The sequence below is a fragment of the Saccopteryx leptura genome, chromosome 9, assembly GCF_036850995.1.
Source record: "Saccopteryx leptura isolate mSacLep1 chromosome 9, mSacLep1_pri_phased_curated, whole genome shotgun sequence".
Classification (NCBI taxonomy): domain Eukaryota; kingdom Metazoa; phylum Chordata; class Mammalia; order Chiroptera; family Emballonuridae; genus Saccopteryx; species Saccopteryx leptura.
In genome coordinates, this window is record NC_089511.1 from 93247770 (window position 1) to 93266538 (window position 18769).

General features: G+C 54.2%; 1 protein-coding gene across 3 annotated transcripts in view; it reads right to left on the reverse strand.

Moving 5' to 3' along the window:
• RASGEF1A (RasGEF domain family member 1A) overlaps positions 1-17069 on the reverse strand; it is a 76083-nt gene extending 59014 nt beyond the window's left edge. For all 3 annotated transcript variants that reach the window (XM_066349546.1, XM_066349545.1, XM_066349544.1), the window contains exon 1: positions 16774-17069. The gene's annotated coding sequence lies outside the window, so the exon portion shown is untranslated. The remainder of the gene's footprint in view (positions 1-16773) is intronic.
• Between the last annotated feature and the right edge of the window lie 1700 nt (positions 17070-18769).

Consider the following 18769-nt stretch of genomic DNA (forward strand, 5'->3'; position numbering starts at 1 on the left):
TGCATGGGCCACCTCTACTGGGTGCTACAAGCAGACTCAGAAGCCAGACCTACCAGGGGAGACTACAGGGCCTGGAGCCACAGCAGGGTGCCCAGAGCCCAGGTGTTTACCTGGGGCACGTTGACAGAGCTCCTCTTTCTCCCTTCTCTCCTGTAACAGAGAAAGAGAGCAAAATGGGAGCCAACAGCCCTGATATCAAGTGGACAACCCCTGGTGTGCAGAGAACCTGCTGAAGCCCCTCAGGGAACTCTCCTGGACCCTCTCTCATTGCATCTGACCCAGAGTGCTCCTCCCCTCCTCCAGCCTCTGCACCTCACAGGCCTCTCTCAGTGGTACCTCTGAATGCAGTGCCAAGGGCTCCCCCTGCTCCTAGAGCAGGTTCTGTCTGGAGGCCAATAGCGGGCCCCCTCCCCTACAGTACCCCTTTCTCCTCTGCACCTCCTGGCCAGCCCCTTAACCTCTTGTTTTTTCATCTGTAAAAGCAGGACAGAGCAGCCCTGCCTCACAGGGTTATGAACACAGACTGGATGTGCGAGCACAGACACGGTGCCTACCATACCCCACACAAACGAGCCTCTGTAAGCCTCGGCACAGCCAGCATTACCTCCTCCACCCATACCCCCAGCACCTGGCCCCACGGGGCATATGTGGGCTGCCCTCAATAAGCCCCTATGCTCACAGCCCGTGTTGGCACCTATGGAGCAGAAGGGCAAGCCTGCCGCTTATCTCTGGGGGCCCCCAGCCACGTGTAGGAGAGAAGGAGCGAGGAGGGGCTGCAGAGGCCCTGAGGATGCTCCCTGTCCTTCCTCCTCGGGCTCATGGAAAAGGCCCCACAGGTCATGGCTGGTCTGGGCTTGAGCTTCCTCCCATTAGAATTTGGCATTCCATTCTCCCACAGGAGGGGCAGGGTGAGGGTGAGTGGCTCAGCTATGGGAGAGGAAGGTGGAGGCCGGGAGGGTGTGACCTGTGGGAGGTGGGAGCTGGATGAGGCACAGATGCAGGCTGTGGAGGCGGGCATGGGGGTATGCTGCTCAGGGACAGAGGCTGCACACAGTCCAAGTTAGGGCAGTGCCAGGGCAGGGTCCAGTCTGGGTCAGGGTTCACTAAGGACCAGGCAGACTTTAGCCCAGAGATGTGCGGCTCTGCCAGGGCTTCAGTTCCAGGCCCCAGCCCTGAAACAGTCCAAGGCACAGGTTCCCAAGTGTCAGGCCCCCACAGTGAGGCTCAGGGTCCAAGCACACTGTAAGCTAAGGGTATGGAGGGGAGGCCTTCACCTTCAATGGGTAAGCAATGGCCCAGGGGGCTGGACAGGGATGGGGGAAAGGAGGACAGCATCCTTGGTGGAGTGGAAACCACGAGAGAGTCACTGTGGGTGACGAAGAAGGAGCTGAAGGGGAAAGGCACAGTGGGCAGCAGGCTGGTCGCCCTGGCCAGTGAACACCGCTCTGTGGGCGAATGAAGGAAGGGCCGTTTTGTGGCATCAGACATACCTGCCCCCACATGGGACTTCCCATGGGCTATGATAGGTCAGGGGTCCTACCACACACACCCCTCCTACAGCTATATCTCTGCCCTTATCTATCCAGGACCCATTTACTTGCCCCTTGCACTTCCTGGCTCCCAGCCTTAGACATGTAGAAGGGGCCCCACTGTGCCATGGGACTAGTGAGGAAAGGGCAAACTTCAGCCTGGGCTCTGTGAGCAAACAGCCTTCAAACTCCAAGCGTCCCTAGTGAACTCCTCGGACCTCGTGGGAGGCTGTCTATTCCTCACAAAGACCCATCCTCACCTGCCAGGGCTGACAGAGCCTCATCCCTTCTCCATGTGGAAGGAGGTAACCAGACTGTGGCCACACCACTGGACCTACCTTTCCTGCTAATGCACATCCAGCACTCTGTGCCCAGGCTGCCCAGCAGGTGAGCAGACCAGAGGATGTGAAATCATATCTGTGTGAGGGTCTGGGAAGCAGGAGGGAGGAGGCGCTGTGCGGCCAGCCAGCCCCACCGGGCCCTGCCCAGGCTGCTTAGGCCATGCTGGGCAGGGCGAAAAAGCAGGTGGCTCAAAGTGAAGGCCACACTGCTGGGAGGCACACCCCAGGCTTCTATGAAGAAAGCCTTGTCTGATTGTGCCTTTGTCCAGCACTACTCCACTCACACAGACAGGAGGTCCTGGGAGCTTCATGGAACAACTGATTTTATAAGGAACATTTATGGAGCCCTGTTGATGAGGGAACATTCTTTACAGAAGCATTCTACAGATGCAGTTGGAAGATATGACAAAATTAGAAAGAAAACCTCGATGCCATCCTTGACTCAGATAGTGGTTATTAGTGCTTGAAACTGTCAGGACTGGTGAATGGATGCCTGGTAAGGAGGGTCTACCCCCCATGCTCACACACACTGCAGCCAGACCTGACTATGTAGACTCCCACTGCAAGGCAACGCCAAGAACAGCACCATGAAAGATTCTTGCTAAAATAACACAAGCCCCCATGAACAAAGTCATTTGAGCGAAATTCCAGGTTAGAGGAAATCCTAAAAGTTGAGGAGCTCGTTAAATGACACCATGAAGAAGCACACAGAATCTCAAAAACAGGACATCCTGCAGACGACTCACCAAGTTTCTTCAACAAGCCAGTGGCTTACGAAAAGGTAGTGGGAGAAGGAGAGGCTGCTTTAGGTTAAAGGGGCTTAAGAAAAAAATAACCAGGTGCCACAAATGGATTTAGTTTGGTTACCAACTTTGCAAAGCAACTGTGAAAAGGATTTTCAAGACAAGGAACATTGACTACGTACTGAGTGTTGGATGACAGCAAAGAATAGTTGTTAATTTTATCAAGTGTGAGAATGATTGTGTGGTTTTGTCTGAAAATGGCCATTTGTTTTATTTATTTATTTTTTCTTCTTTTCCAAGTGAGAGGATGGGAGATAGAAAGACAGACTCCTGCATGTGGCCCGACCAGGATCCACCTGACAATCCCTGTTCAGGGGTGGATGCTCCGCCCATCTGGGGCCATTGCTTGAATAAACTGAGATATTTTTAGTGCCTGAGGCAGAATGCCCAAAGCTGATGCACTTGAACCAATACAGCCATGGCAGTAGGTGGGATGGAGAGGGGGAGAGAGAGAGAGAGAGGAGGGGATGGGGGAGGGGTAGAGAAGCAGACAGTCACTTCTCCTGTGTGCCCTGACCCGGAATCAAACCCAGGACTTCTACACACCAGGCAGATGCTCTACCACTAAGCCAACCAGCCAGGGCCAGTTCTTGTCTGTTTTAGAGATCCACACTAAAGTCACAGGTTTGGTCTCAACACTTCAGAAAGAAGGAGAAAGAATAGAGCAAAGGAAAAGAAAAGAAAAAGGAAGAGAGGGAAGGAAGAAAGGAGAAAAAAAATTATGTAGTGAAGCTGGTGAAATCTTAACTGCTGAATCCAGATAATGAGAACACAGGAGTTCACTGTTCTACTCTCTATACCCCACAGTGCATTTGAAGTTTTTCATAATAATGATTACTTTAAAACATGGTACCACCTCAGGGATATATACAGTAGGAAATCTAGAAGCTACCTCCAATACAGATGGCAGCTGAGGACAGGATAAAGGTGGTGTTTCAAATCAGTGAAGAAAGGTAATTATTTAGTAAGTGATGTTGGACAAATGGGTGGCATCTGGAAAAAAATTAAGTTGGAGTCCTACCAGATGGATCATATATTCATATTTGAAAAATGAAACCATACACCTCTGAGAAACAAGAGAATTCCCTAATGGTTTCTGAGTAGAAAAGCCCCATGAAATTACTGCTAGGCAATCATGTGGACCTACAGAAACAGTAATCCTGCAGGGTCCACATCTAATACATATGTTACAAAACCGTAAGAAAATCTGTGGTTCTGGCTACATGAATTTTAAAAACTCTTCATGCAAAAACCATAACCAGCAAAAGGAACATACCATAAGTTAGGGAAAAGATCTGCAACTAATATTCCCAAGTGTCCGTTTCCTTAACATAGAGAGAGCACTTTTATGAATCACTAAGAAAAGTGCCATAAACCCAACAGAAATAGTGTTAATAACACAAACACCAGGTCACAGAAAATACTGGTGGAGTTTATACCTATGAAAATAAGCTCAAGCTCATTCACAGTAAGAGAAATGCTAATAAGATTGCAATGAGATACCATTTCTCACCTGTCAACTGGGCAAAGATGAGGGGGTGGAAAAACAGGTGCCCACACACTTCGACCACAGGAGTGTAAATTAAAGTGGCTATGGAGGATTGTTCTGCAGTTTTTCAAAATTACCAATGCACCTCCATTTCACCTTGCGATTCTTCTCCTAGTGATTTATTCTAACAATATGCTCACGTATGTGCAAGATGACACATGTGCAAGGATGTTGCTGAAGCACTGCTTATGAAGAGAGTGAGCACAGTCTGAATGGCCACCTTGCAGTGTCGTGATGAGTGGATTATGAGACAGCCATCAGTGGGGACCACGCAGGTGTTAAAAACAGCAAGGCGCTCTGTATACACTGAGAAGGGGCTCCCAGACGCACTGTGAAGAGAGACAAAGTGGGGCACGTGGTCTGTGACAGGGCGCTGCCATGCGCATGGCAAGGACAACGCGCTGCATGTGTGTGTGGACCAGAGGGCCCTCAGAAGCAGACAACCTGCACAGAGAGGAGCAGGAGCTGGAAGGAGATGTGGGGATGGAAGAGGACCTGCTCTACATGGACGCTTTTTACTTTTAAATTAAATACATCACAGCTATTAAACTAAATACATCAATAGGATTTGTAAATTAAGGAGGGGGAAGGAGAGTCCTTCATCTTAGAGAAAGAAAGAGCTGGAGAGAGGGGAAAAGGGAGAAGGATGAGAAAAAAGGTGCAGTGGGTCACCCAGAGTGGTCTTCCCAGAGTCCCCACCCACATGGCCATTTATCTCTCCCTCTCAGCTTCCCAGGGCGCCCCAGACCCAATGCTGTTCCTTCCATCTCAGCCCCTTCTCCCAAGCATAACCCTCAGGCTCTCTCCTAGAGGAGGTGCAGGGCTCTCACACTGGAGCTGAGGACATTGCTGGTGTGGTAGGTGAGGTGCCCTCTGTCGGAGCCACCCATATGTGAACATGGGTAAACTGTGAAGTGCTGTGAGAGCCCAGCCACGCCGTGGTCCCCTGGCTCACCCCAGGGTAACTCATCATTGATGGTCCAAGTCCACAGCCTTTCTGGCATTCCCAACCAGCACTGTCCTTATCAGGGCATGGGACGAGCTCTTGCCTTTGCAGGGAGCCCCCTGCCTCCAGATGTCACTGTGGTTTCCTGCTTCCTCCTTTCAGGGCTTTCCTCAAGTTCTGCCTTCCCAGTGAGGCTGCCCTAGTCACTCTGCTCTAAACTGAAAGCCCCACGCCCCTCTTCCTGCCCCCAGTTACTCTGGCCTGGCACACAGGTTCTCCCCCTGTACCTCAGGGAACAGGATGATCAGACATCTCCCCAGGTCCCTGTGCTTCTTCCATGGCTTTGCCTGAATCCAGCTCAGGGGAGGGGTGAGCCACACCTCAGGGTGTGTGTGTTACATGATGCAGTAAGGGCAGGCCTTGGCTCTGTGTCCCCAGGCAGAGTTCTTAGACCCTCAGAACCTTGCTACTACATGGGTGGCAATTTTCACACTCACCTTGGACCAGCCTCTGTCTGATCGCCCCTCCACAACTGCCTCACACCATAAGTATCTGGGTGCCACCGTTCCTCCAGGCCTCAGCCTCCATCTCTCTCCTACATGGCTGGTAGGCCCCTCCAGCACCTACATCTATGAAGGGGTATTCTTCCCAGACCTCTTCACCCAGCAGCAAGTGATAGAGCAGGACAATGACAGCTTCCAGAATCCATGCGCACTACCCATGCGCAGGCTGTTTATCACTCTTGTTCCTCCCGCAACACAGCTGTCTGCAGCCAGGGTTTCTCTTCACTGGGCTTCCTCAGGGAACATGTGGGCCTCACACTGGCCATCCTTGCTGGCCTGGGGAAGGCTGTGCCCCCTCAGAACTGACACGAATGGACATACTCATGGAGTCCCAGTCTGCTCTCCTCCCACTGTCCAGGGCCTAGCAGCCAGGGCTTCCGACCCATACACATAGCTGAAGTCTAGTGTGGGTGTCAGAGTGGGGCCCAGACATAAAGGCCTCTGAGGCAGCACTGTGGAGGGCCAGGGCTTCCAGAGTCACCTGTGGGAGAACAGTGACACCCTCCGGGAAAGCGGCACCTACCACAGACAGGCTCCAAGTCGCTGGGGCAGTGCACAGAAGCATATTTATAGAGGCCTGCTTGCCTCTGGACCATACAGGGACCTGGGGCTCTAGAGACACTGCTCCAGTCAACCTGTCCTTGAAATATGGGGAAACTGAGGCACAGTACAGATTAATTCAACTAAGCATCATCTGAATCGGGGGGGTATGGGGGTATTTAACTCTGAGATGAGAGATTCACACATGAGGATGCCCACTGCTGGCACTGACAGACGAGCCTACCCTGTCAGAAGGCCAAGGTGAAAGGCAGGAGCAGGGTAAAGACGCCTTCTGGCAGAGGGAGCAGGAAGGATAAGGTTAGGGCTCTACCCACCCCTGCTCTGCCCTCATCTCCTCATGGCCAACCTGGTGCCCATGTCCAGCTTCAAGGGGAGAAAAGCCCTCAGAGGGAGAGACCACAAACCACCTATCACACAGTGTCTGAGACCACAGGCATAGTGTGCTTTCGGGGGGAGGAGGGGCTATGGCCACACCAGTTGTGGAGTGGCCCGCACAGGGAGGTCTGGCTGAGCCCAAGCTGCAGAAGGCAGACAGGGAGAGAGGAAGGACAGGCCACAGTTTGGGCAAATAGGCCACAGTGCTTCTACAGGAGGGGACTGAGACCCTCATCTTAACCTCATTTTGTGCTGTATTTACGTGAGGGAGAGAGAGCTGCGAACAGGTTCCAAATCTCACTCTGTAGCCTCCTAGCCACGCGATTGTGAGTTAGAAAGAAGTGACTTTCTGTAATCCCCAATGAGTCAGCTGCTGTTCTCCGGCTCTCAGTGTGGCCCCGGGTCCTCCAGCACGCAGAACCTCCAGGTTCCGGGCGGCAGCATGTGCACCAGAGCACTCCGTGGAAAATGCTGCTGAGGCTGCTGATCTGTGAAAACTTGGGGTGACCCTTCCCAGCTTTGGAGTCTGGTATGCCCACCAATGTCCCCATGCCAGCAGGCTGCATTTATGCAGGCCCCTGGGGCCACAATGACAGACTCCTATTCTCCCAGGCCACTGGCCTAGTGCAGCCACTAAGGCCTTCTGCCCAAAGCTGCTCGGGACTGGGGGCTGGCAGCTGAGGAACTGTTAGATACATGTTTACCACAGCCCTGCAAACTTGTGTGTACCCAGTCAGAATGGTGCAAGTGGGTGGGTTTTTAATTTTGAACAAATTGAGTCGAAAAGCAGAACTGGTCCCCACTAGCCCCTGGAGGGCCCCCTGTACCTCATGGACTCTAGTGCCAGCAGCTCCGGCTTCTGCCCCGAGGCAGGGAGCTCCCTCGGGAGTTTAGGGCCCTCCCTGGAAGAAGATGCACCCTTTGGAGCACAAGGAAAGAAAAGTCCAACATGTGTGACTGGGAAGGCAAGGACAGGACACAGAGGGAAGGTGGGGTTGAGGAGGAGGGCAGCTCCGTTTGAACCAGCCAATAGTGCGGACAGCAGAGCTGCTGAGGGCCCGGCAGGTGTGGAACAGGCACTGGACCTGGTACTCTCTTGGGCCAGGCCCACAGTCCCTCTTTGAGCCAAACACAACCACCATGACTGACTGCCAAGCGCTCAGCCTCTTCACCCTCTCTCCAGTCAGTCCATGTGTTAACACCCCTAAGCCAGGCTGCAAGAAGCCAGGAAAAGCTCATGGGCTCCCTTGCTGCAGGCCATGGCCATGTGGGGACCCCAGGGAGCTAGCCATCACTGAGCATGACAGCTTGGAGTGGGTGATGAGAGAGTGGCTGGGGCTAGACTGTAGGCCCCAGACCCCCAGGCCAGGGCTCCTCAACCTGCACTGCCCTCACTGGCCTGAGGCCAGGGACCTTCAAGTGTGGTGGGCTCTGGACAGTCTTCAGTCTCAAGTTCTCCTATCCCTGTCCTTCCCAGCCTCCTGCCACTGAGCCCAGGGCTGACCACCCTCAGTGTCAGTCTGTCCTTCCCTAGAAAGAGTCCCTCCATGCAAAGAACACAGTCCTGGAGCCCAGCAGGGAGCAACACAGTGCAGAAGATGCAGGTACACAGGGATGTGCCTGGGAAGGTGACCTGACAGCCAAGCAGCCAGGTTGCATGAGCCAGGACAAGGGCGCTGCAGGCAGAAGCTGGCTAGCGGGAGGCTGTGGAAAAGCAACAATGTCCTGTCTGAGGGAGGCAACAGTGCAACCTGGATGCTGCTGCTGGGGCCCACCCATTGCTAGGTCCCCTACTGGCCTGGGATACCTGTCCCCCAGGGCTGCTGGCATGTTGCCCAGTTCACACCTCTAACCTTCTCCAGAGGACCGCAGGGGTCAGCAACTAGCAGCTGACCAGTACAGAGGACCAGAGCCCAACTCCCCGCCTTAGTGACACACACTTGTGGTTCAGTCCACATTCAGAGTTAACCACGGGGAAACCACATTCTGAGGTGAGACTCTGCGGAAATTGCACCTTTGTCTGACATCGTCCCCTTTCCAACCACACTTGCTCACCCCCTTCAGGTGTCTCCTGAGAGCACACCCCTGCACCTCTTGCTTCTGAATCCCCAACTTGGGCTCCGTGTCTGCGGAACTTGACCTCAGCCGGCCACTAAAAGGCATGGATGAGTGGCCTGACCTGTGGTGGCGCAGTGGCTAAAGCGTCAACCTGGAAAGCTGAGGTTGCCGGTTCAAAACCCTGGGCTTGCCTAGTCAAGGCACATATGGGAGTTGATGCTTCCTGCCCCCCACTTCTATAATGAATAAATAAAATCTTTAAAAAAAAAAAGGCATGGATGAGATGAGTGAGCACCCCAATACATGGGATATGCTGGTTACCACCATCACAAGTCCCTTGTGCTTGGACAAGAAGGGCAGCCCAACAACTGCAGGTAGTGGAGAAACTGGGAGTCCTGCCCACGCTGAAATCTCAGGTGCAAATGTGAGTTCAGGGAAGCATGGCGGGGGGCAGGCGAGGTCACAGTGAAAGATGGGGAAAGGCTCAGGTAAAAGCCTCTAAAGAAGCACATTACCCACTCTGCAAAGTGTTCCCCTCACAGAGGGAAAGCCTGCCTCTGCCCTTCCCTTCAGACCCAGGAGGCTCATCATCAGTGAAACCGTTATGATGCCACCATAAAAATAATGTCTAGGCCTGACCAGGCGGTGGCGCAGTAGATAGAGTGTCAAACTGGGATGCTGAGGACCCAGGTTCGAGACCCCGTGGTGCCAGCTTGAACGTGGTCTCATCTGGTTTGAGCAAAAAGCTCACCAACTTGGACCCAATGTTGCTGGCTCGAGCAAGGAGTTACTCAGTCTGCTGAAGGCCCGCAGTCAAGGCACATATGAGAAAGCAACCAATGAACAACTATGTGTCGCAATGCACAACGAAAAACTAATGATTGATGCTTCTCATCTCTCTGTTCCTGTCTGTCTGTCCCTGTCTATCTCTCTCTCTGACTCTCTCTCTGTCTCTGTTAAAAAAAAAAAAAAAAGAATATATTAAAAATAATGTCTAGGACATTAAATTAAGTCACACCATATTGAAACACTCAGCAAAATCTTTGCACATGCACACACACATGCACACACGTGCGGCCAGCATACCAATATACTGAGCACGAACAAGGTGGCGCGAGGGCTCTGCCACACCCCTGCTGCTCTTTCTTCTCTCCACACTGCGACCTGAGCTCCTCCTGGCATAAGTCACTTGATGCAGATCCTCCCCTTTTCTTCTTCTAACAGGGTCCCCAGGCTCCTCACTAACAGTAGCTCTTCAAGCCCAAACTCTGGACATGCCTGGAGTCCTTCCCTCCAAGGCTATGAATGGCTGTGACCTGGGGCCACATCTTGGTGGCCACCTTGGCCAGACAGCATGCTTTAAAACTCCTGGTCTCTGCAAGATCCTGGGCAGGGCAACTCCCCCAGACCCAACCAAGCCGAACAGCAAGCAGAAAAGCCAGGGGATTCCACACCTCCCTAGGGTACAACTTAGTCTTCAGGAGGCCTGGCCACTGCTCCCTTCCTCTAACCCCTGCCCAAGGCACCCATTTTATAGCCCATTTCCCATCACCAAGGCCAAGGAGGGGGCACCTGGAACAAAGTTCTCAAAGAACTGGACTCTCCGGACAGGACCAACTGGTGACGTATTTGCTGTGCCACTATGCCTGTGTCTCACAAGTACCTCTCATTGTATTTTTGCCATTTAACTCCATTGTCATCTCATACCCATGATGATTTATTCTTTGATTCAGTAAATACTTATATGTGTTTTAAATTTTCCAAATATTAGATGATTTAAAGCTGTGTTTGTTATTAATTTCTATCACAACTGCATGAAGGGCAGAAAGCATGGTCAGAATCCCAGTGCGTGTGTGCAGGCGATCAGGAAAGCTCTCCCATCACTGACCGCGGTGTTCTGCTGGGTGCAGCAGCTCATCTGCCCCCAGGCCACGGCACATGTGCTGTGGGGAGTTCCCCAGGTCCCGCCTGTGTGGAATGCCCACTTGTGAAAGCAGTTCTAACTGCTCTGGCCCGTCCCAGAGGAGCAGCTCACACCCTGGACATCCCTGGTGTCATCACTCCCTCCTTAGTCCTTGAGAATCCTCACTTTGCTGACCAAGCAGTGACCCAGGGTACCAGCACCCACCAGTCCCCCACTGCAGCCAGTACCCACAGAGTCACATCAACCACACTCACCTAGATGCGGGGTGAGTGGGGTCCCCAGGCTAGAGGAGTGAGAGGCACAAGGCCTGGGCGGTAAGGCCAAGCAAGAAAGGCCCTGGCCTGCCATGGGCACTTAGATAGTACATGAGCTCTCCCAGTGGGCAGCCTAAATGTTCTCCTGCTAATGGCCCCACCCACCCAGCAGGGGCCACCCACCACTAACAACAACAAAAATGAAGTGAATCACTGACCCAGCCAGCTCTGAGTGAGTAACTCATGAAGGCCATGGAGGCTCCACTAGGAAGATCACAAGCTTCTTCTACTTCTACATGAGCCTCCAACTCCACCAGCCCTAACGTCCTAACCTCCTCTGGTCCACACACCCAGCTTCCTGAGGGCAGACACCTGGGTCCCAGCAACCAGGGCCAACCCTTCACATCCAGCCAGCTCTCACCATGCTGTCTGTTACCTCACTGAATCACGACCATATCCTCAGAGGAGACACGAAACCTGGAATCTGGAGAGGGCTTGTGCAGAGTTCATGGCAGGGCTGGGGCACAGAATCTGTCTTCAGGGAAGTCTCAAGCAGAAATCTGGGCCCATGAGCTGGATTTCTACAGTGACAAAGTGGGACCTCTCACCCCTAGGAAGTGCCCAGGGCCATGCCTGGGCACAACCCCCTATATCTCAAGTCAGAGGCCCCCCCTGGGCCTGCCTGGTGACCCAGAGGCTGAGATCCAGACAATACCCAGGAAGAACTGAGGCTTCATGACATTTACATCAGGAGAGTCTGGATACCAGGGTCTCAGAGCCACAGAGCAAACCGTGTCAGGAGAGGGGCCCACACAGTGAGCAGCCTGAGTGGGGTGGGCAACAGGCTCTGGTAATAAACCCATCAGAACGTGTGTCCTCTCCCAGCCCCCTCAGCTTCGGGGTGAGCCAGACTCCTCCACGCAAGAGACTCTTTGTTAACAGAGTTGCCACAGCAACCAGATCCAGGGAGGACTCTCTTCAAGTTAGAGTCTGCGGGTGACACTTGGACAGATGGAAGTGGTGGGGACAACAGGCAGGAGGAGCCTGGCCTCCAGCCCCACCCCCACTACTAATCCTTCCGAAACAGGTCTGGGACCCCAGAGGCCTTCTCCTTGCCTGTCCCAGAGCTGGTGGGTCTGCTCCCTTCTCCTCTCCCTGAATGGGGATAGCAACTGAAATCCAGGCCAGGCACCCACCCACCCGGCGCAGGCTCCCACACCCAAGTCTGTGCCTCCACCCCACCACAAACAACTGCTCACAGACCTTTACACACATATCCCACCAATGTTTGCTGAGCCTACCAGTGCGGCCACCATGTCTGAGCTCAGTGTTTAACCGGAGACTACGCAGGTGTAGACGTGACTCCAAGGAGTCACAGATGGGAAATCATTTGGGGGAGCACACAGCAGAGGCCCAGGCCACCTGGCACAGCATGCCCATACTGAAAGCACCCCCAGGAAGGCTGGGGCCGACTTGGTGGAAACAGAAGCCTCTGAGCATCTTTACAAAGAGAAGGCTGAAAAGGTCTCCTGGCAGTGGTGTGAGAAGGGACTGCAGGAGAAGGAGGCTGCTGCAGCTGTCCAGGCCAGGGGAGGCAGTGGTAGGCAGGGACAGGTAGAGGGAGTAGAGGAGAGGTCTGGGATGGTGGGCCAGACTGCCTGATAATTCAGTCCATGCAAGGGGGGTCTGGCAGAGGCACGTGGGAGACCCCAGCTGTCCCACTTGCTCAGATGGGGGTGTAAAGGACAGCAGAGGTTTGGGGCGTGATGACTGTGCACAAGCTGCCCATGGTCACCTGGGAGGCATCCAGCATGCACCAGCTTGATTGTCGACAGAGCCCAGAGGTCAGGAGGGGCTAAAACGAGTTGGAAAGGGATCAGCACCAAGGAGAGAACAGAAGCTGTGGTTGGAGAAGAGAGGCTGCAGGTCCAGGTCCTGAGCAACCGGAACACTGAGCGCCCAGGAGAGGAGAGGGAGCCTGCAGGGAGGCCTGTAGGGAGGCCGGCAGACACGGAGGCCCAGGGCTGAGCCTGCAGAGCCCAGGTGACCAACGCCTGAGAGCAGAGGCAGTGAGCACCTACAGATGTCCACAGGCCTCTGAAGACCAGTTCCCTGGAGTGAAGGGAACACTCCAGATTGGAGTGGGAAGTAAGGATGTGGAGTGAGCAGAGAACATGGCTTTAAAGTCCACCTGTGCACGGGAGAGGACAGGAGGGCAGAAAACAGCTGAAGAGGCAGCCAACTGAGGTTTGTTGTGTTTAAGGTGGGAGAAGCTCTATGCAAGTAACTTCACCTGTCAGCTAGGGCAGCAACACCTCACCTATGAGGAGGGGGTTCGAGAGCTGGACAAACAGAACGAAGTGCCCCGAGTGCCCAACACTGTGCCCCATGGGGCTGGCTCCCTGACTTGGGGGGTTCTCCATGTGTATCCCACAGAAGAAACGGGATGCTCTCCTCTGGAGAGTTAGGGAGACTCACAGAGAACCAGCTGTGGGCTCCTCCTCCTAAGCTGGTGGTCCTCAACTGCTCCCGAAACTCACCATCCACCACAGAGAACCCCACAGTCTGCTCAAAGGGGAGACAGCGGGATCTGAGTGCCTGCCACAGTCCTGGGCAGCAGAGGCTCGGTCTGTCTCTCCGTGTGGGTGGTCATGGTGGGGACAGGAACAAAAGGCTCTTCTTCTCTTGTGCTGTCTACATCCTGGAAGCTACACTGACGCTGAGGAGCTGCCTGCCTGTCAAATAAGTGAGGCAGGACCACTGGCTGTTATCTTGAATCATGCTAAAACATACCTATGTGTTTCTTAGGAAATATGGTTCTTTTGCAGATGAGAGCATTCAGAAACCTGAGGCTATCACACTGCCCACCCTCAGGCAGGGACAGCAAGGGGACAGACAGCACTCACACCTCCACCCACTTCTGGCCCTGGTAGGCATCAGGATAGATGCTAACACTATCACACTTTTGGTGACACCTCTCACAAGCCTCTCTTTTCAGGGCCTAAGGCTCATCCCAGGAAGCCCACTCCCAAGGCCCTTCCTGCCCTAGGAAGCCTGCTCTTCCACCCTGGCCCTGGCCCTCCTTAACTCTGAGAAGGCCAGGATATTGTAGGGGGTTTCCCTTCCGTGGCTCCAGCCACAACATTGCCAGGTTAACCTCTGCTGACCTTCCCAAGTCCAGCTCCAGGTTTGTTAGAACGGCACTTCCTGGTGTCCACAGTGCAGGGGTGTTCTGAACGGATCTGTAGAGGCCAGCCCCCTCTGGGTCAGGCCAGTGCATCCTTTACATTCAGTCCCTGACACACACCCATGTATACACAGCCCTCTGTGTCCAGAAAGGGGTGAGAAGGGCATGCACTCTTAAAAGAGGGCAGAATGTCCTCCTCAGACCCCCTCAGGTCAGGGGGTCCTGACATGTGACTAATGGGTGTCAGAGGCCCTCCCCCCATGACAGTTTCCCTGCCAGTGCCGCCTCAGCCTCCTTCCCGCCTGGGAAACATGTTCCTAAGTAAACACTCATCAGATGGAGGTGGGCACCCGAGGGCAGAGGAACAAGCGGCAGCTTGGAGTGGGTAGGAGGCACCCAAGGCAGATCTCAGCACTAAGAAAACCAGCCCCAGCAACCAGGGCTGCAGCAGATGGCCTCAGGGGGTAGACAGAAGGGGAAGGAGTCCATGCAGGGCAGAGGAAAATGGGCCAGGGCTGGGGGCCACGTTGAGTCACCATCACCTGCATCTCTGTCCCTTCCACCATGTCCCTGGGACCTTCTCCCAGCAGGCCTTATGGGGAAGCTAGGGGCCCTGCCTCGGGGAGGGTCATACACCTATACCAGCCATGCCCCCTTCCAGCACCCCAGGGCAATGACTAGACCTTAAAGGCCCAGGTTCTGGCCCTGCACCTTCACTTGACATATTTGATAAATTTGGGTTCTGTGATACATGTGGCTTGAGAATAGGGTTCTGTGGCAAAATACCGGCAGTCAACCAAAGTTATCATAAGCCTGCTCATTCTACTCATGATTGTACAGAGAGAGACAGGTGTGCTCAGTGGCTCTGGGGCCACACCTGAGCATCTGGCCTCAGTGAGCTCTGCCCTGGATGGCCAAGGGACAGAGAAGTGGGTCTGTTCCTCAACTAGGGGGTGGGCTACTTGTGCTAGGGACACCCTCCCCAGTCAGCCTGAGCCCACCAGCCACCAGCCTTGCTCAGGCCTGCCCAGTACAAATGCTGATGGTCCGGGCATTTCTCCCTCCTCCTCCTCTGCTTGCAGTTGCTAAGTTACATTAAAAAAAATCCCTCTGCTCTGTGTGAACTGTTCCATTTCCATGACTTTCCAGGTGGAAGGGAGACATCAGGCTGGCAGTTCTAGACAAACAAACTTGCCGGCTGACTTTCAGGCACCATGGCAGGCAAACACAGGGACACCAGCTTGTGCTCCCAAACCCTGGGGCCATCTGCAAGAGTACACAGCTGCCCTGGGAATGTCCGTATGTGGGTTTGAACTGCTCCCTCCCTTCTCAGGAGCCTGTGGGTTCTGCTGCCACCCTTGATCAGGTTCTCTCAGAGAGTATAACTCACATCTCTCAGAGCAATAAAACGCTGGAGAGACAGAGAGCCCACCTAAGTGCCCCAAGCCAAAGCTCCCCCACTTCCTCCCACTCAGGATCCTCTTCCTCCTATTCTGGGCTGGGGTTCTGAAGTTCTACTACAAAGTGTCCCTGTATGTAATAGAGGGAAATTCCCTCATAAGTCACTGAAACCACAGTATCATTCTACAAATGGGGAAACTGAGTGTTGGAGGGGCGTGCAGATGTCAAGACCTGTGGCATCCCTGGTTCTCTGCTTGTGACAGGAGCTGCGGCTGGCTCTCTAGGCCCCCTCTCTAGGCAGGGAAGAGCCTAGACCCAGATGAGGCTGGGCTGGGCAAGACTCCAGAGGGAGTTGGGAGACCCCTGAGGGGCAGAACAGGCCACTGCCTCTGTGAGGCTGCCCTGCATGCCAACCTGACTGTCCTGAGCTCCTCTAGCAGGCGGCCACCTGGACCCTTCCCTTATACCAAAGGGTAGGAGAAGGACAACAGCGGTGGGGAGGGTGACACAAGTGGGACTCCCAGCTCTGAGATGGGAAGGAGTGAGCCCCAGCCAGCACCACATCTTAGCTCTCAAGCCGCCCCCAATGGGCAGGCAGCATCCTTGTGAATATCCACTGGCTTCTGCCCTCAGAAGCAAACAGAGATGCGGGGAACGACCCGCTGCGTGTTCCCTAGACAGCAGATGCCTCCTCCCCCATAACACACACCACCATCACCAGCTGCACCTGCCCCAGCCCCTGATCCCTGCAAGGCCTGGGGCAAAGATAGCACGGTCCTTCAAATGACCCTGCCCGTGGTACACGGGGCGCCATTCTCGCCCTGGCCCATGCCATCTCCCCTCAAATGCTGAGCTCATCCCCAATTCCTCCCGAAACAGCAAGGGAGCGAGATGCCATCGCGGGCCCCAGAAGGCAGACAAGCAAAGGGAAACTTCCAACTGCATAGCCCCGATCTCCACAGGCTCCCCAGCCCCCCTTCCACGCCAGGGCCGGGACAGCGGACCTGCGGGCCGGTGCCTACGACCGCCCGCCGTGTGCGCCCCCGCCACGCGCGGCCCCGCCACACCCAGGCCGAGACCTCCGGTGCTCCGTCCAGCCGGAGGGGGAGTTCTCAGCAATTCCGCGCGGGGCTTCTGCCCACCCTTCTCCACGCGCGCCTGCCGAACTGCGCCGGGAACCCACGCCCGGCCCCACGACGGCCGCGCCCGGGAGATGCACCGGAGGGGACGGCCCGCGGAAGCAGAGGGACCGCGAGCCCGAGGCCGGGCAGCCGCTGCCTACCTGGGTCCGGGCCCACGAAGCTCCTGCACGACCCTCTCGCCGCGATCGGGCCCGAAGCAGCGCGCGGCCGGCGCTGGCGGCTCATGCTCCGCGCCCGGGCACCCGCCCACCCGCCGCCCCCGCGCGGCGCCGGCTGCGGGCAGAGCGGCTCCCTCCGCAGCTGGCGCCGGGAGCGCGGGCGGGCGAGCGAGCGCGGAGCGAGTTGCGGAACCGGCCTTGAGCCCGAGAGAAGCCAGGGCGGGGGCCGGTGTGAGAGCTCGGAGCAGGCGGGCGCGTGGAGAGGGGCGCAGGACAAGGTGCCGTGGCGGAGAGAGAGCGGCGAGGCCGGTCGCTGGGCGGAGTCAGGGCGGAGGTCGGAGGGGAAGGGCGCAGGGAGAGGGCGGCCGGCTTTCGTTTTTAGGAGGATAAGACAACACAGCCCAAAAGGTAATGTGGCCACCTCCTTCCTGTAAAAGGTGCTTTGGGGACTCCCGCGAGTTGCCAAAATTTGTATCAGTGGCATCTGACAGTAAAAGCGCTTCCGTGGGCACATCCTGGTCCCTTTGGTTAGTTCCTTTGACCATCACAACCACCCAGTAAGTTTGGTGTTGGTTTTGTACCCACTGGACAGGTAAGAAAACTGATGATTGGGGAAGTGAAGTGATCCTAAAGGATCACAGAGCTGGTAAGTCTCAGAGCAAGGCTCCAAAATCATTTGAGAGATTCCATAGTCCCCATTCTTCAAAAACAGTAACAGGAGGCCTTCTGACCCCCCAGTGGAACCTCCTGTGTCTATGAAGCGACAACCCTAAGGGGTCAGGAGTGACCTTTGCAGGCAGCCCAGACTCAGGTGAATGTGAAAGGGATCCGGGGACAGGAAGCCTACGGGGTAGAGGTCTCCGGGTAGAAGATTGGAGAGGTGCCCTGTAGCACCCCTTGGAGAGACTGAAGACCTTTCTTATTTCATTAAGTACATGTTCATTGAGCACCTACTATATGCCAAGTGCCATGTCTGGACACTGATACTGGTGTGAATATTCCTGTCTGACTAAAGTTTGTATTCTTGTGGGAAGCAGGCAATAAAAACACAAGAAAAGCCCTGCCGGTTGGCTCAGTGAAGAGAGAATCAGCCCCAAGGACTTTCCGAGTTCCATCAGAGGTCAGGACATATATACATGAAAAGCAACCATCTGCTTCTCTTCCCCTCCCTCTCCCCCTTCTCTCTTTCTTCCCTTCTGGCAGCCAGTGGCTCAGCTGGGGTGCTGAGGATAGCTCTGTTGATTGGAGCATCTGCCCCAGACTTTGTTTGCCAGGGTAGATCCTAGCCAGGGCACATGAGGGAGTTCATCTCTTTATCTCCCCTCCTCTCACTTTAAAAAAAAAGCACAAGAAAATATTCCACATGCCAAATGATGCAGAGAAAAACATGGCAGGGAGAGGGGTTAGGGAGTGCAATTTGTGGAGTTATTTTATTTTGGGTAGTCAGGAGATATTTGCTGAAAAGGTGACTGAGGCAAGCCATGCTAAATTTGAGGAATGAACATTGAGGCAGAGGGAACAGGAAATGCAAAGGCCCTGAGACAGGAGTAATAAGGAGACCGGAGTGGTGTGAAAATAAGTGAGTGGTAGAGAGTGAGCTTGCAGGACCTGCCAGGTGAACAGATCAGGAAGAGCCTGGTGTCACTGGCCCATTGCAGTTCTGACGGGGAGGAACTTACAAAGCTGGTGGAGGATTTTACAGAGTAATGTTATGGTCTATTTTTTTTTTTTTTTTTTTTACAAAAACATTTGATAATGGAAAATGTCAAACATTTACAAAAGTAGGAGCTAAGAAGATGTAATAAACCCCATAGCCCTACTGCAACAATTATCAATACATGGCCAATTTTGTTTCATCTATACCACCACTTACCTCTCCCTATATTACTTATTTAAGTGAAGATGTATAACTTTTTGTAGGTATAATATACATAGATGGTAGTACACAAATCATAAATTTGTGCTTGATTGACTTTCA